This window comes from Oryctolagus cuniculus, chromosome 7 (genome assembly GCF_051225735.1).
Source record: "Oryctolagus cuniculus isolate XC-2025 breed Fujian yellow rabbit chromosome 7, ASM5122573v1, whole genome shotgun sequence".
Lineage (NCBI taxonomy): Eukaryota > Metazoa > Chordata > Mammalia > Lagomorpha > Leporidae > Oryctolagus > Oryctolagus cuniculus.
In genome coordinates this window covers 4,932,662-4,955,896 of record NC_142873.1, presented here as the reverse complement: position 1 = coordinate 4,955,896, position 23,235 = coordinate 4,932,662, and the positions used below count along the sequence as shown (strand labels likewise).

At 43.0% G+C, this 23,235-nt stretch overlaps 1 long non-coding RNA gene across 1 annotated transcript in view; it reads right to left on the bottom strand.

Moving 5' to 3' along the window:
* Positions 1-2,034: 2,034 nt before the first annotated feature.
* LOC103349973 (uncharacterized) overlaps positions 2,035-23,235 on the bottom strand; it is an 89,590-nt gene continuing 68,389 nt past the window's right edge. Inside the window, exons 4-5 of the long non-coding RNA XR_016210327.1 lie at positions 2,851-2,985; positions 2,035-2,751 (exon numbers count right to left, since the gene is read on the bottom strand). This is a non-coding gene — a long non-coding RNA (uncharacterized LOC103349973). The remainder of the gene's footprint in view (positions 2,752-2,850; positions 2,986-23,235) is intronic.

Below are 23,235 nucleotides of genomic sequence, written 5' to 3'. Positions count from 1 at the left end.
TCAAAGACCAGAGGTTCAGGTGAGAGACCAGCGGTTCAGGTGGGAGACCAGAGGTTCAGGTCAAAGACCAGAGGTTCAGGTGAGAGACCAGCGGTTCAGGTGAGAGACCAGCGGTTCAGGTGGGAGACCAGCGGTTCAGGAGAAGGACCAGCCATTCAGGAGAGAGACCGGCAGTTCAGGTGAGAGACCAGAGGTTCAGGTGAGAGACCAGCGGTTCAGGTCAAAGACCAGTGGTTCAGGAGAAGGACCAGCCATTCAGGAGAGAGACCAGAGGTTCAGGTGGGAGACCAGAGGTTCAGGTGGGAGACCAGGATTACTTGCACTCAGATTTGAGTGGAGCTGGGCAGAGAGATTTTTCCAAGACGTGTTTAGTGCGGTAAATGGACAGAACTTGATCATGCTGAGACAAGGAGATCACATGGACGGTGCAGAGGATTCTGGACATCAAGACCAGAGGGGCGGGGCCACTCAGCAAAGGAAGAGATACAAGGTGAGAGCCAAAGTCAGGAGCTCCACTTAGAACACCATCCAGGGACACCTTGCGATACCCAAGCAAGTGAGGGAGTGGCAGTCACAGACCTAGAGAGATATCTGGGGATCACAGACAGAGCCAGGCTAGTGACATACACAGTGACAGGTCTACTCTTTCGAGGGGCCTGGGCTGGGTTTGTTGCTCTGCTGTCATCATCTTGAAAGTTTAACAAGGGACCCCCGTTTTCATTTTGCACTGGGTCCTGTAAGTTACGTCACTGGACCTTACCATATCATAATAGCAATAGGATACTGATAGTAACAGAAGCTAGAGATGTGAGTTCATTCATTCATGCATTCAGCAACTATGTATTGAGCACCCAGCGTGTTCCAGGCAGAGGTCTGTGCACTGGTGATAGAGGAGAAAATAAAAGAGACACAAATACCTGCCTTCACAGACCCTCTCCGACAGTAGCTGGGCAGCAAACGAGAGAACTGTAATCTACAGTGTCTGAGATGGTGATAAGCCTCAAAAGAAGAAATCCCCAGAGTGGGGGGATCAGTCTGTGAGCCTGCGTAACAAAACACCATAGCCCATGGCTTGAACGACAGGCATCTGTCTTCTCGCTGCTGTGGAGACTGGAAATCCAAGGTCGAGATTTAGAAAATTCTCACCTCCTTGCTCCAGGCTCACGCAGCCTTTTCTCCGTGCATGCGGAGAGAGCGAGCGAGCGCTACCATCTCTTTTTTTTTTTTAACTTTTATTTAATAAATATAAATTTCCAAAGTACAACTTTTGAATTATAGTGGCTTTTCCCCCATAACCTCCCTCCAACCTGAAACCATCCCATCTCCCACTCCCTCTCCCATCCCATTCTTCATCAAGATGCATTTTCAATTATCTTTATATACAGATCAACTTGGTATATACTAAGTAAAGATTTCAACAGTTTGTACCCACGCAGACACACAAAGTATACAGTACTGTTTGAGAAGTAGTTTTACCATTAATTCGCATAGTACAACACATCCTGCATGGGGAGTAGGTGCACAGTGACTCCCATTGTTGAGTTAACAATTGACCATGTCTCTTCTTTTTTTTTTTTTTTTATTTATTTTTTTTTTTTTTGACAGGCAGAGTGGACAGTGAGAGAGAGAGACAGAGAGAAAGGTCTTCCTTTGCCGTTGGTTCACCCTCCAATGGCCGCCGCGGCCGGCGCGCTGCGGCCGGCGCACCGCGCTGATCCGATGGCAGGAGCCAGGAGCCAGGTGCTTTTCCTGGTCTCCCATGGGGTGCAGGGCCCAAGCACCTGGGCCATCCTCCACTGCACTCCCTGGCCACAGCAGAGGGCTGGCCTGGAAGAGGGGCAACCGGGACAGAATCCGGCGCCCCGACCGGGACTAGAACCCGGTGTGCCGGCGCCGCTAGGCGGAGGATTAGCCTAGTGAGCCGCGGCGCCGGCCAACCATGTCTCTTCTTAACACGGTTACTCATCCGACTGGATCAAGGCTCCACCATGACGACTTCTTTTAACCTTAATGACCTCTGTAGAGGCCCTTTCTCCAAATGCAGTCACACTAGGGGTTAGGATTTCAGCACAAAGGGGTGACGCTCATCAGTCCATAAGGGTTGGGGAGCATTGTGCACACAGGGGTGGAGCAGAGACTAACAGCTCTCCCCTGCAGTCACCTGCAGCTTTGATGGAGAGTCCCCATTCCTGCCCACATTTAACCTCAAGCTCCAATGGTTTAGCACAATGTTAAGGACTGAATGTCCCAGGAGCAATCCTCAAACAGAGCAGAGATACGGCACATGCACCCGGCTTCCTCACTCATGAGCGAGACAGTTCCGAGATGCGTTGCACTTGGTTTCTCAGAAGCTGTCCTGGTGTCCACCATGGTGACATCTCTCACTGGCTTTCATTCCTTCCCCTTTTCTCTTCCCTGTAACCCTACTAAGCTTCTGGAGGACATCTCCTAAAAAGTCTACTGCAACTCCTGTTCCATAGTCTGCACTGCAGAGGAACCAGATTCAGATACAGGTTTTCAATTTGAAAAATGTAGTAATGCATGCGGGCGCGCACACACACACACACACACACATGGCTAGGGGAGGTGTCAGTGAAGTCACAGTGGAATCATGCTTCATGAAGACCGTGGGGAGCCAACCATGGGGATCTGGAACTGAAGTGGTCCACGTAGAGAGAACAGTAAGCACCCAGCCTTGATGTGGAGCTGCCTCAGAGTTCTGGGGGCAACAGTGGACCTGGGGCAGACTCCCTGGGGAAGAGCAGCAGGAAATGAGATCAGCTGGATAATGACAGGCCCCCAGAACAGAGCAGTACTGACCAATGCAAACAGAACGTGAGCCGAACATACCATTGTAAAGTTCCTAGTCGCTGTATTGAAAAACGAACAGGGGCAGGCATTTGGCATGGTGGTTACGACTGAACGCCCACACGCATATCAGCATTGCTGAGTTCAAGTCACAGCTCCGTGCCCAGTTCCAGCTTCCTGCAAATTCACACAACGGGAGGTCGCAGAGGTGGCTTAGATCCCCGCCACCCAGGTGGGAGACCTGGATTCAGTTCCTGCCTCTGACTTCTGCCCAGCCCAGCCCCAGCTGTCACAGGCATTTCAGGAATGAGCCAACAGATAAGAGACTTCTGTCTCTCTTTAAAAAGAAAAAGGTATGTGTGTTGGGGGTGGGGGAGAGTAAATAAACATGTCAAACTGATTTAATGGCATATTCTATTTGTCAACATATCAAAAATGTTATTTTTTTCAACATATAATCAACAAAAAATTATTTGGAAGATATTTCAATTTTCATTACTGTATCATCAAATTTTAGCATTTACTCCTCTTTTACAATCGTAGCATATCTCAGTTTGGAGGCAAAATTTCCATCAGACATATTTAACGCATGTTATGGGTTAAAGTGTGTACTCCCAACATCCATATGTTAAAGATCTAAGCCCGGTACTTCGGAATGTGACAGTATTGGACACAGAACCCTGAAAGAGGTGATTGGGGCAAGCTGGGATCATCCTGGCGGGCCCTAATCCCATCTGACCGTCCTCACAGGACACTAGGACTCGGACATACACAGGGGAAGACTAGGTGTAGACACATAGGAACCTGCAAGCCGAAGAAAGAGGCCTTAGGAGAAACCAGCCCTGTGATTCCTTGATGGTAGACTTTGTCCTTCAGAATCACGGGAAAATAAACCGCTGTTGAAATCACCCAATTCTCGCAAATCAAGACAACCTGTATTTAGATTTTCAAATCTAAAGCGACTTAAACTTATGGTTGGAAAACCAGGTTCACACACACACACACACACACACACACACACACAAGTTTTTTCCAACACACTTAAAAGTTTCTCGGTTGCTGAAGCTCCATTTCGCATGCTCAGTTACTGCCCGGGGTTAATGGTCACTGCGTCTGACAGGACAGCCACAGCCTTACGGACCATTTGGCTTTTCCTCTAAGCGAAGTAGAAAGACTGTAAAGCCTTTTGAGCCAAAGGACGACGCAGTCACAACTGCCGCTGAGCTCAGAACAGAGGAGCGGGCAGGAATGGAGGCAGGGAGTCCTGGCTGGCAGGATGATGGAGGAGATAAGAACTGTTGGAGAAAGGCCTTGCAGGTGGTGGGAAGTCGTCTGTTTCTGGGTAAATTGCAGAAGCCCAGGAGCCAGGATTTCCTGATGGATTGTATGTGAACTATTAAGCATGAGAGTGACTCCAAGTTTCCCTAACCCCTATTTTCCTTTAATTTAAAAAAAAAGTATTAACATGTCACATTTGCGCATTCTAGACAGGGTACAGTATAAGAATTCAACATATAATAACACTGGAAACCAAACACCAGACACTGGCCTTCCCGTTTCCTTATCTTTTCTTTGTGTTTGGAGCCTACCAGCTCCTCTCCTCCAGGTCTTTATATAGTTAACATAAACCATTATTGTGAATCACAGTCACTCTATCGTGCTGTGCAACACTAGAACTTGTTGCTTTTATCTGACGTGTTTTGGCGCCTACTGTATGACCTGTCTCTCCTCTTTCCCCCATATTTCGAGCCTCTACTACTCAGAATAGAGATTGATGAGTTTTTTAAGCTTCTACGTATAAGATAGAACATGTGGTATTCATATTTCTACATGTGGCTTATTTCACCCAATATAATATCCCTCAGTTATACTGATTTTGCTGCAAATGTCTTTCATTATTTTTACGGCTAAATAATAGTCCATTGAGTACATATACCACATTTTCTTAACCCATTCATCCTGTGATAGTAGAGGACAAAGAACAGAAAAGGTGGAAGTCAAATTATCTGTAGGTGATATGAATCCATATACAGAGAAACCTGAAGACTTTACCAAGAAATTATTAAAACTGCTAAACTAATTTAGTAAAGTTGCAGAAATCAAAATCAGCACACGCAAAATCAATAGCAACTTTGTACTTGATAATAAACTCATTAAGAGGAAAGAGCAATCCCATTCACAATTATAACAACAAACGCTTTGGAATAAACTTATCCAAGGATGTAAAAAGAACCTCTACAATGAAAACCATAAAATACTAACAATAGAAATTGAATAAGGCACAAAAATGGAAAGACCCCCACCATGTCCTTGGATAGGAAGAATTAATACATACTAAAAAGTCTGTACTACACAGCGCAGTCAGCAGAGCCAAGGCAATCCTCATCAAAATGTCAATGACATCCTTCATAGAACTAGAAAAAAAATCCCAAAATTCACAAGGAAGAACAACCAACTTAGAATTTCCAAAGCAATCCAAAGCAAAAAGAACAAAGTTGGTAGCACCACAATGTCCGATTTCAAGACACACTCCAGTGCTACTGTAACCAAAACACGGTACAGGCTTAAACACAGCCACCTGGACCAGTGGAACAAAATAGCCAGAAATGAACCCATGCAGCTGCAGTCCAGTCAACTGGTCTTTGACAAAGTCACAAAGACACTGGAGAAAGGACCCTCTCTTTAATAAATGGTGCTAGGAAAACTGGATATCCACAAGGAGAAAATTAAAACTTGATCCTTACCTCTTACCACACACAAAAGTCAACTCAAAATGGATCAAAGATCTAAATTCAAGACCTGAAACTGGAAGCTACTAGAAAAAAACATACGGGAAACACTCAAAAATACTTTTTTGGAGGTTTTTAAATTGAGGCATGAAATTCATTTTTTTCAAAGTATACAATTTAGTGTCTGTTGTTTAATCACAAAGTTCCACAACAATCCAAAATATTCCACAACTCCAAAATATTTTATTAACACAAAAGGAAACCCTATACTCAATACCAGTCTTTCTAAATGTCCCATTTCTTCCAGCTCCTGGCAACCACAAACTTACTTTATGGCTCTATAGATTTGCCTATTCTGGGCATTGTATAGGTATGGAATCACACAACATGTGGTCTTTTGTATTCGGTTTCTTTCATACAGTAAAATGCCTTCAACAGTTATCTATATTGTAGTACGTGTCAGGACTTCATTCCTTTTTGTGGCTGGTTCCATTGTATAGATACACCACACTTTATCTGCTCATCAGTTGCTGGACATATGAGCTGTCGCACACTTTTTGGCTGTTATAAATAATGCTGCTATTGAAATGCAAATGCAAGCTTTTGTGTGAAAATATATCTTCCTTCCTTTTGGTTTACACCCAGGAATGGAATTACTTGATCGTATGGTAGCTTTATGTTTAACTTAGGATTAACTATGTTTCCCAAAGCAGTTGTACCATTTTGACTACCTTGTAATGTGTAAGGTGTCCAATTCTCTCCAGATTGTCCCATCTATTTAATAAAAGAGCCCCAGTAGAGCAAATTGTGGTATCTCATTGCAGAAAGTTATTTCTTAATGACTAATGAGTGTCTTTACATGTACTTACTGGGCACTTTTTGTCTCCTTTGGAGAAATGCCTATTAATAACTTGTCTTTTCATTTCTGCGTAACAAGTTCTTTATATCCTCTTTATACTCACCCCTTATCATGCATTATTTGTGAATGTTTTCTCATTCCAAGGTTCGCTTCTCACTTTCCTGACAGTGTCCTTTGATGCACAAAAGTTTTTACTTTTCATAAAGTTCAATGTATATTTTTTACTTTGGTTGGTTTTATTTTTGGTGTTCTCAAATGCTCTTTCTATAACTACTGAGGTGATCCTGTGGGTTTTTGTCCTTAACTCTAATACAATTATTTATTATTACACCAGTGAATTTTCAACTAACCTTGATTCATGGGGTAAATACCACTTTACCATGGTGTATAACCGTTTTCTATGTTGCTGGATTCACTTTAATAGTAGTTAATTTAGGGTCTGTGTAGCTATATGTGTAAAGGGCATTGGTCTATAGCTCTCTTTTGTTGTTATGTCTTTGCTCAATTTTGGCATCAGAGTAAATCAGGCTCACAGGATGGTTGGAAAGTACTTCCTCCTATTTTTATTTTGGAATCCTTTGTGCATAGTTAGTGTCAGTTCTTCTGCAAACTCATTTTAGAACAACAAATTTTGGTAGAATTCTCCAGCGATGCTATCTGGGCCTGGCATTTGCTTTGTAGGAATGTTTTTGATTACAAATTCAATCTCTCTGCCTGTTTAGATCTAATTGCTGTTTGTATCGTATAGCTTTGTTCATTCTTTTACTTGCAAGTGATTTTTTTATCTGTGAATTCAAAATGTGTCTCTTGTGAACAGTGAAGTGGCGACATTTTTATCCATTCCACCAATTTCTGCTTTTTGATTGGTTTTTAATCCCTCTATATTCAGTGTAATCACTGGTAAAATAGGAGTTACCCATATCATTTTGTTCTCTTCTGTAAGTCTTACACCTTTATAGTTTTTCTGTTCCTCTACCTTGCAACCTTATTTTGTGTTATACAATTATTTTCTGGTGAAACATTTTAATTTACCTGTTTTTTTCCCTATATTTTTGAGCTATTTTCTTTATAGCTGCCCTGGATTTGTAGCTAATAGTTGGAACACTCAAACTTTAAGTACTGAAGTAAGAAGTCACCTGCAAAGGAGAAGATTCTGAGAGAAGAGGAAAACACAGGAGACTGTGGCACCCTGAAGGCAAAGTAAAACAAGCATCCAAGGGAGAGGAGTGAGTGACTGCTGGTGCTAAGAGGGCAGGGAACAGGAGAGGCTTCTCGGCGACCTTGATGAAAGGGAGTTTGGGGGACGGCAGTCCTAGTGCATGAGAACTCGCTGCTTCTTCCAAATCAGAACAGGAGAGACAACGCGCGTGTGCAGGGCGTAAGAGGGGTTCCCAGGACGTTTCAGCAAGTCTGAGCTCTGTCTTCCTTGTCTGAGAGGCAGTCCTGTGGACCTGTACAGATTATTTAGGCTTTTCATTTCAGGGTTTCTAATAGCTTGAGAAAGCTGTACGGAAAGATATATAAGTCAGTTAGCTCAGGCACGACATCCAGCTAGGGAACTGGAAGCCACACAGACTTTCTACCAACTCAGGGAAACCAGACTACCTTGGTGTCTACCTAACACAGGCATTTTCTGTTTTACTCTCACTTTAAATACTATCACAAATTCAATTTTAATGTGATATATTCAAGGGCAGTCAATAACGTTTGAATCCTTTCATTTTCCTAATGAAAAGAAGAACATTCTCAGTTTCCTGACTGGGAATCAAGGCCAAGTGACGGACACTTGGTTTTACACAAGAAAGGGTTTACAATAGGTTAGAAGTTGGAAAACATATGTGTAAGAGACATGACATTTGCTTCCCCAACATCCATTCCTCTTCTCTTGCTAAATTCCCCAATTTCATTCTGAAATTAAAACCTTCCTCTAAGACAGAGTTTTTTATTTTTTAAAAAGTTTATTTACTGGGGGCCAGCACTGTGGCACAGCGGGTAAAGATGCCACCTACATGCCAGCATCCCATATGGACACTGGTTTGAGTCCCGGCTGCTCCACTTCCAATCTGGCTCTCTGCTATGGCCTGGGAAAGCAGTGGAGGATGGCCCAGGTCCTTGGGCCTCTGCACCCACCTGGGAAACCCGGAGGAAGCTCCTGGCTTCGGATCGGTACAGCGCTGGCCATTGCAGCGGATGGAAGACCTCTCTTTCTCTGACTCTCCTTCTATGTGTAACTCTGACTTCCAAATAAATAAATCTTTAAAAAAATGTACTTACTTATTTGAAAGTCAGAGTTACACACACACACACACCCCTGGGTGGGGGGAGGGAGAGAGAGAGAGAGAGAGAAATGAGATCTTCTATCTGCTGGTTCACTCCTCAAATGGCCACAATGGCCAGGGCTGAGCCAGGCAGAAGCCAGGAGCCAGGAGCTTCCTCCAGTTCTCCCAGGTGGGTGCAGGGGCCCAGGCATTTGGTCCATCTTCCAGTGCTTTTTCAAGGTCATTAGCAGGGAGCTGGATTGGAAGTGGAGCAGCTGGAATGCAAATCTGTTACTCCACAACTCTGGCCCCTAGAGCAGAGGTTTTTTTTTTAATCTTTGCACTATTGCTGTTCACAGATCACTCTGTGTTGGGGCGGGGGACTGGAGGAGGAGCTGTCCTTGTGTACTACAGCACTGCAGGTTGTTAGTGGCATCCCTGGCCTCGCCCCCACTGGGTACCAGTAGCACAACTACCCTCATCCCAAGTTGTTACAACCAAAGAGCCTCATGGAGACAAAATCACTTCCCTCCTTGAAAATCACTGCCCTGGGGCACAGCTGTTCTGGCTTCAGCTGATCAGTACCATTCCATGGCCAACACGCATCAGTATCAGTTAAGATGTGTACAGTCCAAGAATAGCACAAGCATTTTTTGAAGGCTTAAAGGAATACAATTCTCACTTCTTAGATTTTGTGATATGGATAAAACCTTTCAAATCGGCACATCCATTTTTCCTCCATGAGAAACTCAGACTTAGAATGAAGCTGACACCACACTAAACAGAAACTAAAGAAACTGGGTTCTGATTACATTGCTAAGCTGCTGAATCAAATCTGATCTGGGTTTGCGACTATATCCTATTTTTTGTTTAAGTCGGTTTCAGGTGGGTTTTCTGTTGATGCTGTCAAAAGTACCCCTTTAGACAAATTAAGAAGTTCACTGTGCAAAGAACAATTTGCAACGTGCAAGGTCCTCAGAATGAGCGTAGGTTCAGAAATCTGCTCCGCAAGGTGGGAGGGCTGCCGTGAGGGACAGAAACAGCTTGGTTGGTTACAGCTCCAGGTGTGTCGTGCTTGGATATGGCGTCATCAGTTGGTCACGTATGATTGATGTAAGCTCAGCTGCTGTGATTGGCTGAACTTCAGTTATTTGTTATAAAAGTAAACATCCAAGTTAGGCGTTCAGTTTAGGCATGAAGTTAGGTTGCAGTTCATTACATAAGGACTCAAGTATGGATACATCTTCAGGCCAAATTTTACTTCATAATACTAAAGGCACCTTCAGCCATACAACGTGATGAGTAGGGTCAAGTGAACAGCAACAACAAAAATGCTTTCTGCTGCCTTACAGTCTGGGAGAAGAACTTTTCAGAAAAACATCTCCATCACATAGGCAGCATCAAAACACCCAGACCAGCAGCTCAGCCAGAACAGTCCTGAGGAATCCTACAGCAGAGAAAAAAGACAAACACCTGGATTTTCAGCATTTTTGCTGTTGCTTTGTTGACATTGAAGAAATCACCCTTGTAGGGCAGCCATGGTCCAGCTGTGGTCCCCAGAGCCACAAGAGCCTCGAAGGGTTTCTACGAAGTCCAAGCCGTCCTTCCTAACACAGCATCCAGTCTCCTATCTGCAGGCACCTGAACACAAAGCAAGGCGTGGCCATGCCCCATATCCACAAAGCTATCTTCTTCACTTGCAGTTTTTAAAAATGCTACTTAAGACTGTCCTTGAAAGTATTAACTTCATAGCTCCTCGACCCTGAATTCCTGCCTATTAGTTCTGTGCGACTGAATGCAGCCAGGTTCCACGAGCGATTTGAGGAGAAGACCGGGTGCGCTTCTTTGAGTCACCAGCTGTACTGGTTGCTTTTTCCATGAAGCATCATTTTTACTTGAAAGAACAACTGACAGACAAACTACGGTTTTTTTTAAACTTGGGTATTTGGCAGGCATTTCCTCAAAAATGAGCCAAGTGAACCTGTCACTTCAAGGAAAACAATCGACAGTATTTGTAGCCAGTGATAAAATTTGAGCTCTCAAGAGAAAATTAGGATTTTGCAAAACTAGTATTCCATCACAGTGAGCCTGACAGCTTCCTAATACTTAAAGAACTTTTCTGATGAAATCAGTGGTGATGTTAAAAAATGTGATTTTGTGATATTGTATAATAAAACATGTCAAATTTGAAAGATCTGCATGACTCATTAAGTCATTTTTCTACTACTTTTCTTGTCATTTTCGTAATGATTTTGGAAATTATTTCATATATTCTAGATAGGAAGCATTTGTCAGTTTTGTGAATGTAAAATATCTTATTGCACACTTTGCTTGCTTTTCTATCCTCTTTATGGTGTCTTTCACAAAGAGAATTTCTTGGTTTCAATGCAGTCCAGTCAGTCTCTTCCTTGGTGGTTAGTGTTTGTTGGTCTTATTTTCTGATCCACAAATATAAGTATATTTTCCCATGTTATCCTCAGAGGTCCTGTGGTTTTACCTTTTACATTTAGGATTTTAACCTATCTGCAACTTTTAATTAAGTGAAGTTACATGAAACTGACTGTATGTGACTGCTTTTGACCTTAAAAATGGCAATTCTATATAGTTCAGCACAATATATGATGTGAGGTAATGATACATTTTCATTCATTTCCACATGAATAACACATTGTCCCATTACTATTTATGTAAAAGCCCATTTTTGCCCACTGATCTGCAATGTCATTTTTTTCCTAGTTTTTTTTTTTTGGGGGGGGGAGGACAGGCAGAGTGGACAGTGAGAGAGAGAGACAGAGAGAAAGGTCTTCCTTTGCCGTTGGTTCACCCCCCAAATGGCTGCTGCAGCTGGTGCATCGCGCTGATCCGAAGCCAGGAGCCAGGTGCTTCTCCTGGTCTCCCATGGGGTGCAGGGCCCAAGCACTTGGGCCATTCTCCACTGCACTCCCTGGCCACAGCAGAGGGCTGGCCTGGAAGAGGGGCAACCGGGACAGAATCCGGCGCCCCAACCGGGACTAGAACCTGGTGTGCCGGCGCCGCTAGGCGGAGGATTAGCCATATTCAAATTTATTTTAGAAGCAGAGACACTGAGTGAGACACACACACACACACACACTGAAATAGACACGCAGAGAGAAACGGGAAGAGATCTCCCATCTGCTGGTTCACTCCCCAAAGATCTGCAACAGCCAGGGCTGGACCACGTTGAGGTCCTGAGCTGGAATGCAACCCATGGTGGTGTCAGGGACGCAAGCTGAGCCGTCACCTGCTGCCTCCCAGAGTGCTAGCAGGAAGCTGGAAGGGAGAGCAGAGCCAGGACTCAGCCCCAGGCACTCCGTAGGATGCAAGCATATCAAACAGCGTTTTAACTGCTGCCCAAAACATGCCCCCTTCAATGCCACCTTTCTAATGCTGGGTCTTTTCGTCAGCCCCAGGCCCAATACCACCCTGTCTCAATTACTATGGTTTAAAAATAATTCATAATTATTAATAATCAAGAATAGCTCTTAATCATTATTGATTAAAACCTTTCACCTTGTACTTTCTTTTCAAGAGTGTTCGACTATTTTCTTCACACTTCCAAATAAATTTTCCAATCAGCTTTTCAAGCCCCACCAGAAAACAACAGTTGTTTGAATTTTTTATTGAAATCACGTAAATGTACATCAATACATCAGTTTGGAAGAAAAAGCTGCTTCACAATGTTGGGTCTTCCAATCAATGAACACAGAATATTTCTCAACCCTAGTATGTCTTCTTTATGGTCTCTCAATAAAGGATTATAATTTTCTTTTAAGAGGTTTTACACAACTTTTATTAGATTTGCTGCCAGCTACCTTTTGGATCTGTGATTTGATTTTACGCTACTTCCAAGTTAATAAGTTGGCCTATTAAAGTGTCATAAATGCTGGCAGAAGACACAGTACCACTGCAGAGATGAAAACTCAATTACTCACGGCACGGCAAGCAGCAAGTGCATTGGTTTGCTTCAACCCAAGTCCCTAGGTGAACGCTAGGCACAAAATGGGTTTGTTTTACAGCTGCGGAACACTGAGTTTGGGAAACTCATTATTCTACTGCAAGCCGTAAGCAGGCTGGCTCTTTCTCCCTGAGGAAGACACTTCCCCACTCTTCAAGGATTCTCACCGCAATAGTTACCCTTGGACAGGGTTCACGTAGAGAGCTGTCAAGGCCTCGCCTTCCTGGCATACCCAGTCAGAAATGCAGAAGCATGAAAACAAGGAAAGTATCTCCCAACAGTATTTCACACAATATTGTCAACTTTTGTAAAAATGTTATTTTCTCTCTGTTGCTGATATATAGACATATAATTGAATTTTGTATATTAAATCTTTATTTAGCAACCTCAGTAAACTCATTAATTCTAAACACCTATCCCTGGATTCTGTAGAATTCTTAAAACACACAAACCATATGTTTGAATGAAATGTTCTCTTCTTCTGAACCACATACTCTTTTTTGATCTAACTACTTGATAGGCAGAAAGAGTCAGAAATCTCATCCATGGCACACTTCTCAAACCCCCTAAGTGGTGCAGTCTGGGCCAGGGCTGAAGCCAGATGCCACCACAGCAATCCCAGTCCTCCAGCTAGGTGGCAGGAACCCAATTACTCGAAGTGTCCACACTGCTACCCACGGTCTGCATTGGCAGGCTGGGGTCAGGAGCCAGAGCCAGGAATCAAACCGTTCTTCAGATGTCGGTTGCAGGTGTCAACTGCTAAGCTAAACACCCACCCCATCAACCTTATATTCTTTGGAATTTTTCCAGCTCTATTCCATTTTCTAAAACAGCAAGGGCAATGTTAGAAGAAGTGTTGAGAGACTGCACCCTTGTCTCGTTTTTTAATATCAACGAGTTTAACCATTGTACATAATGTTTTCTCTAGTTTTTCTCCTCCTGACACTTTCTACTTTTTTGTAGAAACTCCTTATTAAATAATTTTCTACTTTCATGTTACTGAATGTTTAGATTAAATGAAGGATATTTTTTCTGAATCTATTGAGGTTATTACATGATTTCCAGTCACTCACCTACTAATGTTAAAGCAAACTTAATTTTTTATATTAAAACTTCTGTATTTTTTAAAAAAAAAGATTTATTTGAAAGTCAGAGTTACACAGAGAAGGAGAGGCAGAGAGGCAGAGACAGAGAGGTCTTCCATCCGCTGGTTCACTCCTCAATGGCTGATCTGAAGGCAAAAGCCTCTTCCCAATCTCCCATGCGGGTGCAGGGGCCCAAGGACTTGGGCCATCTTCTACTGCTTCCCCAGGCCCCAGGAGAAAGGTGGATTGGAAGTGGAACAGCCAGGACTCGAACCAGTACCCACATGGAATGCTGGCACTGCAGGTGATGACTTTACCTGCTACGCCACAGCACCAGCCCCAAAACTTTGTATTCTTGAGATAAACTCAACTTCAGCATGATGTATCATCATTTTCATGTATAGTTAAATTTGACCAACCTTTCTTTTTGGCATTTTAGCTATAAAATTCCCTCCATATACTTCATTAGTTTCAACTTACTCATTTTGATTTGTAATATTTTCTTATCGTTCAGTTAAAAATATTCCATACCCATACAAGTTTCTTTCTGAATCAGGGGTTATTTATAAGTGTTTTTAAATTCTAACCACGGCCAGCACCGCGGTTCAACAGGCTAATCCTCTGCCTAGCAGCGCCGGCACACCGGGTTCTAGTCCCGGTCGGGGCGCCGGATTCTGTCCCAGTTGCCCCTCTTCCAGGCCAGCCCTCTGCTGTGGCCAGGGAGTGCAGTGGAGGATGGCCCAGGTGCTTGGGTCCTGCACCCCATGGGAGACCAGGAGAAGCACCTGGCTCCTGCCTTTGGATCAGCGCGGTGCGCCGGCTGCAGCGCGGCAGCCATTGGAGGGTGAACCAATGACAAAGGAAGACCTTTCTCTCTGTCTCTCTCTCTGTCCACTCTGCCTGTCAAAAAAAAAAAAAAAAATTCTAACCAAACGACAACTCTGTAAGTTATTGTTTCATTATTGACTTCTAGCTTAATTGGATTGTGCTCAAAAGAGCCCACCTATATTTGTCACCCTTTTAATTTGTTCACTTTATGGCCCAACATAAAGGCCAGCATACAGCCATTTTGGGAGATGTACAGTATATGTTGAAAAAATACATCTGCTACACTTGTCAAGACAATGAAATATTCCTCTAAGTCAATTTTTCCAACAGGTTGTTCTAATGTTTTATATTTTCATTGATTTTATCTGTGTGTTCAAACATTCACCAAGAAAAGTATTAAAATGACCTATTAAAATTATGCATTTGTCTAACTCTTTGGAATTCTATCAATTTTTGCTTGATAATTTAGAAGTCCTGTTAAGATACATATAATCGGGGCCGGCGCTGTGGCAAAGCTGGTAAAGCTGCCACCTGCAGTGCCGGCATCCCATATGGGCGCTGGTTCAAGACCCAGCTGCTCCACTTCCGATCCAGCTCTGTTACGGCCTGGGAAAGCAGGAGATGGCCCAAATCCTTGGGCCCCTGTACTCATGTGGGAGATTGGGAAGAGGATCCTGCCATTGTGGCCAAATGGTGAGTGAACCAGTGGTTGGAAGACCCCCCCCCCTCCTTCTATCTGTATAACTCTTTTGAGTAAAATAAATCTTAAGAGATACATATAATCTATTTTTTTGATAAATTGAACTTTTTGTTTATGAAGTGATCTTTAGTAAGGATTTTTGCTTTTCTAATCTTAAAATAATTCCACTACGTTGGTTAGATTTTGTCATAATTACCTCTTGTCAATCTTTTTTCCTTTCATCTTTTCTATATCCTTCTATTTTAGATGTTTCTTTTCTAGACAGCCTATAGATGAATTTCATGTCTTGTCCAATTAGATATTTTTCTTGTAACTGTAACACTTCTTGCTTTAATACACAATTTTTAAGCTTTGTGCTTGCAAAAAAAATTACAAAGACAAATTAGAGTTCCTATATCTCCTATACTCAGATGCCCCTATTTTTGACATCTTACATTCATGTCATGTGTTACAATTAATCAGTGAACACCAATTACTAACTAAATAACGCCATTATTATTAACTAAAGGCAGACTTGCCTAGCTTTTTTTTCCTATTCTAGGATCCTATCCAAGATTCCACCTGAGGTTTAGTCACAGTGACTCCTTGGGTTCCTCTTAGCTGTGACGAGTTCCGATTTCCTTCGTCCTTCATGACCTTCACAGTTTGGAAGGTTACTGGTCAGGTCCTTTGTAGACTGTCTCCCAGCAGCGATTTTTTGATGCTTGCCTCATTATTCTACTCGGATAGTTTGTTTGGGAGAGGAAGGCCACAGGAGAAAAGTGCTGTTTCCATCCTATCATACCAAGGATACACTGTCAACATGACTTATCTTTGTTGATGCTGGCCTTACTCACTTGGCTGAGACAATGTTTTTCAAGTTTCTGCACAATTAAATTATTTCTCCTGCATTCATACTGTATTCTCCAAAAGGAAGTGACTATGTGCGGACCAACTTAAGAGCTGTGTATCACTTCCTTAAAGTATCTACATAAATTTTTGGACTATTTCTGCATAAGAGAATTGTCTCCTCCACTTATTTACCCATTCAATCATTTATTTGCATCTTTAGAGATTTGTTTGTTGCATACTTCGGGTTACAAATCAGTGTTACTTGATTTATTGTGCTGCTCAGATTGTTCCTGCTTCGGCCATTTAGAGCTGTCCCAGTCGGCTCACATCATGAAATCTTTTGATTTACCCACATCATTATGAAGTGAGTTTTTAAAAATATTTATTTGAAAGGTAGAGTTACAGAGAAGGAGAAAAGAGATTGAGAAGATAGAATTTGTGTCTTCTAGCCACTGATTCACTCCCCAAGTGGCCACAAGCCAGGAGCCAGGAGCTTCAGCTGGGTCTTCCATGTGGGTGGCAGGGGCCCAAGCACTCGGGCCACCCTCCACTGCTTTTCCCAGGCCATTATCAGGGAGCTAGATAGAAAACAGAGCAGCCAGGACATGAACTAGCACTCACATAAGATGCTGGCATTGCAGGCAGCAGCTTTACCCACTATGCCACAAGACCAGGTCTGGAGTGGTTTGGGTTTTGTTTCATTATTATGTGTTTGTCATATATGTATGTCTTTTGAGCATTTTCTTACTTTCTGGCACTACAAAATTTTCCAGACTCATCTTATGTATTTCCTGCCCCCATCTTAGAACAAGCCATTTCTCTAAAGATTCCGGCTTCTTTTATTCTAGAATGGTATTAAATATGATCTGAATGCTATGTGTACTCATAGGAACGGAGGTATAATTTATTTTAGGCCCTCTCACCTGACAGATGAATGTGTGCGTTTGTATTAACCCATATGTAACCATTTTTATCTATCTTAGAGTAGACATGAGTTCTTACTAGTATCTCCAAGTCTAATCTACTACCATATGGTTCACTCCAGCTTGCTCCTGATGCTTTCCTATAAATTTGCACCCCAACAGTGAGCAACGCAGTTGCTACCATCTGCCATCCATTTGCTTAATTGTCCAACTCCATATACATGCATGGTGGCATCAGACTTGTTAGTCTGTATCTCCATAGGAGGCAATTTTGTCATCTGGAATACAACGCTTATGTTCAGTTCCTTTCATTTCCACAGCTATTTAGGGCTGTACCTTTTGGCCCACCTTCTGCAGGGAGGTCTTTTAAAATACATTTGTCATATAGTTTGATTCTATTGTCTCATTTTGCATTCTCTCCTGGAGTCCTCCAGATCACGAAATGATTTTTTAACTTGCATGCATGGAGGTTCACTGTTCATGTCATAAAACTGTCAGTTTTGACAAAAAGCATCAGGACGTGTATCCACCATCACACGATCACACAGAACAGTTTCAGCGCCATCAAATGTCCCCTGGGTTTCATCTATACGTCCCACACTTCTCCAAGTCTCAGGAAATCGCTGATCTTTGTCCTATCCCTGCAGACTGTTTTCAGAACATCACATACCTGTAATCCAACTGCAAGTAGTCATTTAACACCGGCTTCTTTCACTGAGCAACATGTACTTAAGGTCCCTCCAGGACTTACCATGGCTTGATAGCTCACCAAACAACACTCCATTACATGGATATACCAGTGTGTTTATTGGTTCCTCTATTGCACATCTTGGTTGCTTCCCGTGTGTGGCAATTACAAAGAACCTTGTTATGTGCGTTTGTGTGAAGAACTTTGTGCTCTTGGCTCAACTGGGTGAATATGGATAATGTGGTTAAACGCATGTCTAGCTTTATAAGAAATTTCCAGACTTCCACAGTGGTCGTTCATTTTACATTCCTATCAGCAGTGAATCGGTTCCTGTTCCTCTGAACATTAGCCAGCATCTCACACTAGCAGTTTTTTGGATTTGGGCCATTCTAGGAGATGTGTACTGGTACGTTTTAATTAGCAATTCTCCAGTGACAAATGATGTTCAGCACCTTTTCATATGCTTATTTACCATCTGTCTATTTTCTTTGGTCTGTTTTGGTCTTTTGAGATCTTTTTCAGATTTAAGTTTTTTAATTACTTACTTGAGATGCAGAAAGACAGCTAGACAGAACCAAAGAAACACAGAGATGGAGAGACCAGCTTTTATCTGTTAGTCCACTCCCCAAATGTCCACAATGACCAGAAACTGGGCTAGGTTGAAGCCATGTCCACTCCCCAAATGTCCACAATGACCAGAAACTGGGCTAGGTTGAAGCCATGAGCTGGGAATACAATCCAGACCATTTAATGACGTGACATGGGTGGCAGGAACCCAGCCACTTGAATCATTACTCATTACTCATAAGCTTGAGTCAGGAGCCAGAACTAGGTTTCAAACTCAGGTACTCCAGGCAGGATGGGGTGGTGGTAAAACTATTCTGATAGTATGACAGTAGACAGAGCTTCATAACAGTGAAACTCCATGCAAGCAAATCAAGAAAAGATCATGGGGCTGGCGCTGTGGCACAGCAGGTTAATGCCCTGGCCTGAAGTACCGGCATCCCATATGGGTGCCGGTTTGAGACCCGGCTGCTCCACTTCCTACCCAGCTCTCTGCTATGGCCTGGGAAGCAGAAGATGGCCCAAGCCCTTGAGCCCCTGCACCCATGTGGGAGACTCGGAAGAAGCTCCTGGCTCCTGGCTTCAGATTGGCGCAGCTCCGGCCGCTGTGGACAATTGGAGTGAACCAACGGATGGAAGACCTCTCTGTCTCTCTTTTTCTGCCTCTCCTCTAACTCTTTCAAATAAAATAAATAAATCTTAAAAAAAAAAAAAGATCATTTTGTAATCTGGCGGGGGGGACCTCAAGAGAGAATGCAAACTGGGAAAATGGAATCAAACCATATTACAAGTGTATTTTAAAAGACCTCACAGAAAGATGGGAGAAAAAGTACAGACTTAAATACCTGGGCATCTCAATCAGCCTCTTAACCATCAGGTAAACACCACCCCTTCTGCGGATTATTTATTTATTTATTCATGTATTTGAGAGGCAGAGAAAGAGCCAGACAGACACCAGGCTGAAGCTGGGAGCCAAGAGTCCAACCCAGGCCTCCCATGTGGGTTGCACGGGTCCAACCACTTGCGCCATCACTTGGTACCTACCAGAGTAGGCATGCACATGTTTACATCAGCTCATGTGTGTTCTTGCTGTTGCGTCCCATGTGTCTTCAGTATAGTTTCCTATATGCTTAACCCATTTATTGAAATGACTGGTATATTTCCACAAATATTCCTCCATTTTATTTTGCGCCTTCTACTTTTGCTTTACTTGTTCTGTTTCTTTTCTTTCCCATTTTGTACCTCTTCTCAAATGGAGGATTTTTCATTCTCCCATTTTTCTTTTTTTATAAGTTTGGAAATTCTATAGTAGTCCCTATTTTTCAGTGACTACCATAGAAACCACAACATGTATATTAATTTATCAATGTCTGAATTTAAAGAAGAGTTACTCGGAACAACCCATGGACTTTTTAAATACATTTCTCTTCCAGATTGACATTCTGTTTTAATTAAAGTCGCTCGCTTTTATCTTGTGTTTTATGTAGTCAGAGATTCCCTGCAGCCCGCCTGTGCCAGCCACTCACCCTGCTTTGACGGGGAGACCTCCATCTGGGGTGAGTTTCTTTCAGAGTGGGTCCTTTGGTGGCGGAATTCTCTTGGTTTTCCGTTTTCTGAAAATCTTTTTATTCTCTTCTTATTCTTGAAATATACTTTCCCTGGCTGCAGAATTCTAAGTTAGTAGGGATTTTTCCCCCCTCAGAACATTAAGCTTTGATTCCAGGTTTCTACTGTTTCAGTTAAAAAAACAAACAACTTTCGGTCTGACTATTGATCCTTTGAAGGCAATCTGTCTGTATTTTCCTCTGATTGCTTTTAAGATTGTTTTCTTCACTGTTAGTGCCTCATTATAGTGTGCCTAAACGGACGTTCACTTTTATTATTTTTATTTCTATTGGGATTTGTGAGCATTTTTTTTCTCTGTGAGTTTTAGCCTTTAAGAGTTAGCAAGGGGCCATCATTGTGGCGTAGCAGGTTAAAGCACTGGCCTGCAGTGCCCGCATCCCATATGGGTGCCAGTTCCAGTCCAGTCCAGCTCCCTGCTAATGTGCTGGGAAAACAGCAGAGGATGGCCCAAGTCCTTGGGCCCCTGCCCCCATGTGGGAGACCCAGAGGAAGCTCCTGGCTCCTGGCTTCTGATCAGCTCAGCTCCGGCCACTGGGGCCATTTGGGGAGTGAAAACCAGCAGAGGGAAGAACTCTCTCCCCCTCTCTGTGTAACTCTTTCAAATAAATGAAATAAATGTTCAAAAAAAAAAAAGTTAGCAAAACTTCTCAGCCATCATCTTTTCACTTCCCTATCCCATTCACACCTCTACTTCTTAACTCCAGTGAGATGACAGATCCTAACTCATTCCTCATGTCTCTGGATAGCTCCTTCTTATTTGTGTGTGTGTGTGTGTGTGTTTATGCTACATTCTAGATAATTCGATCCATCTGCTAGTTCATTCTTTCTCCACCTTTGTCTAAACTGAGTTTAAACCCATCCTTTGGGGTCTTATAATTTTATTACTATAATTTTCATTCTTAGAAATTATATTTAGTTCTTCAAATCTACTTAATTAAATGCTGTATTCCCTACAGACACTTTAAGCTTGTCTTTTATTTCTTTAAAGATAGTCATCATTTATTGTGGATTATGAATTTGATAACTACAATAGCTCAAGTCTGCTAGATGTGTTTCTTCTGTCTATATTTTAATGATTTTTAAGTATTATCTGCTCCTTCTCTCTGTGAGATTTGGTCTTAGATGAAACTATTTCTTCAGACAGGATTTGTGCTTACTTTCACCAGATAACTTGGGGCATTGACATCCCAAGATATTTAAAAATCGAACCTGAAGGGTTTGTGACCTAAGAGGTCACAAGAACTTGACTCAATCACCAAAGTTAGAGCGAGGTTTTTGTGACCTCCTTGTTCTGCTGGATACTCGGGCAGCTTGCCTTGAAGCAATGGATGGTAAATTTAGTTCTGGCTCCCATTTCTCAGTGGGTGTGTGACCCACTGAGGTTCTAGAACTTGGGGACAGACACTGGATTTTCTCTCTCCTTCTACTGTGTGTGTGTGTGTGTGTGTGTGTGTGTGTGAGAGAGAGAGAGAGAGAGAGAGAAAGGGAAAGAGAGAGAAAGAGAGAGAGAGAGAGAAAGAGAGAGAGAAAGAGAGAGAGAAAGAGAGAGAGAGAGACTTTCATACACGCACACACAGGCTGATCCTAAAAGAATACAGAAAAAATGAAGCTCAGGATCACTGAGTACAGCCCCCAGGGTAAAAACAGTCTCAGACCTTTGATTACTTCTCTTGGCTCCCACGTTTCCTTAGTGGTTGGACTGATCAATCCTTGCTGCTATATTTTATCAGTTCTTCAACGCATTTCACATTTTTATCGTTATTGGAACGAAGTTTTTTTCTAGGTCCCCAGCCATTGTATCACCAGAAACTGAGCTATGCATTTTCTAAGCCTATGAGTTTACAGCAAGAAAGTAATTCAGAGTAGATTCTTACTACACAGGTCTGTGGCCTGATGATTTTTTTTTTCAAAGGGAACCTAGAGAAATATGGTAATTGCCTTCACACACACATATATACCCAAGTAGACATCTCAGGATTCAGGATTAGTGGTTCAACTTCTGTCTATTGGATCCAACCAAAGTAGTTCTTCTCTAAAGAGACAGATTTCATTAGCTCAACAAATATTTATAGCGCCACTGTTCTACATCCTGGCGATGCAGCAGCACAGGAAAACCAAGCAGGCCTTGAATATAAATTCAAACGGAGATGCATGTCCGGACTTTTCTCGGTACCACGTTCTAACTGACAGAGACACGAAGCACAGTTGGGATACAGCTACCAGGGAGTGTTATATTTCCTGAGGCCAACTCACCAGGAGAAAAAAATAAGAGTGAAAAAAAGATATTTTTTCCTTTAGCAGCCATGCCCCACAGATAACCTATTCTATTTCTCCCCTCTGAAATGTCTCCTTAAGCACGTGCCCTTTCCACACTGGGCATAACTGGGAGCAACAAGACTGCTACACAGCTGTTTGCATGACAAACCCTGCTGCAGGCGGTTGTGCTCCAGTTTCTCCCTTGGAGCAAAATCGGGTTTTCTTTCTTCCTTTATAGTCTGTGTCAAATCACCATGCGAAGTCTTGCCCTGAGGCCCGCGGAGTGGATGGAAAGTTGGATTACGTCCTTTGGTGAAATAGAAATGCCCAACTAAATTAAGTTTATTTCAGGATCCAGAGGTTTTGTCTCTAATTTCAAGTCCTGACAATCTAATCTACTAGAATATGCATGAGCAGAGACTCAGTATCAAGACCTGGTCTGCTAGCTCAGCGCAGGAGTCCCTACCTTTCCACTTCTTGGATGATCTCAGGTTACTAAGACGCAGAGTCCGGGGACAAACAGAGAAGGTTCTCCCTCCAAGAACCTGTGACAATAGAAGAAGAAAATGGGGCTCCCAAGTGCATGTGCCCTCTGACTGTCATTACACAGACGGCTCGGGTGAGTAAAAAATAGCATACGGCAGCACATGTGAGTACGTTCAACATTATTTGAAGTGTTCAAGTAACATGGTTGTTTATCCCTTTTTTTTTTTTTTTTTTTTTTTTTTTTTTTTTTGACAGGCAGAGTGGACAGTGAGAGAGAGAGACAGAGAGAAAGGTCTTCCTTTGCCGTTGGTTCACCCTCCAATGGCCGCCACGGCTGGCGCGCTGTGGCTGGCGCACTGCGCTGATCCAATGGCAGGAGCCAGGTGCTTCTCCTGGTCTCCCATGGGGTGCAGGGCCCAAGCACCTGGGCCATCCTCCACTGCACTCCCGGGCCACAGCAGAGAGCTGGCCTGGAAGAGGAGCAACCTGGACAGAATCTGGCGCCCCGACCGGGACTAGAACCTGGTGTGCCGGCGCTGCAAGGCGGAGGATTAGCCTAGTGAGCCATGGCGCCGGCCGATCCCTTTCTTGAATCTTCTCGAAGTGCACTGACCTACT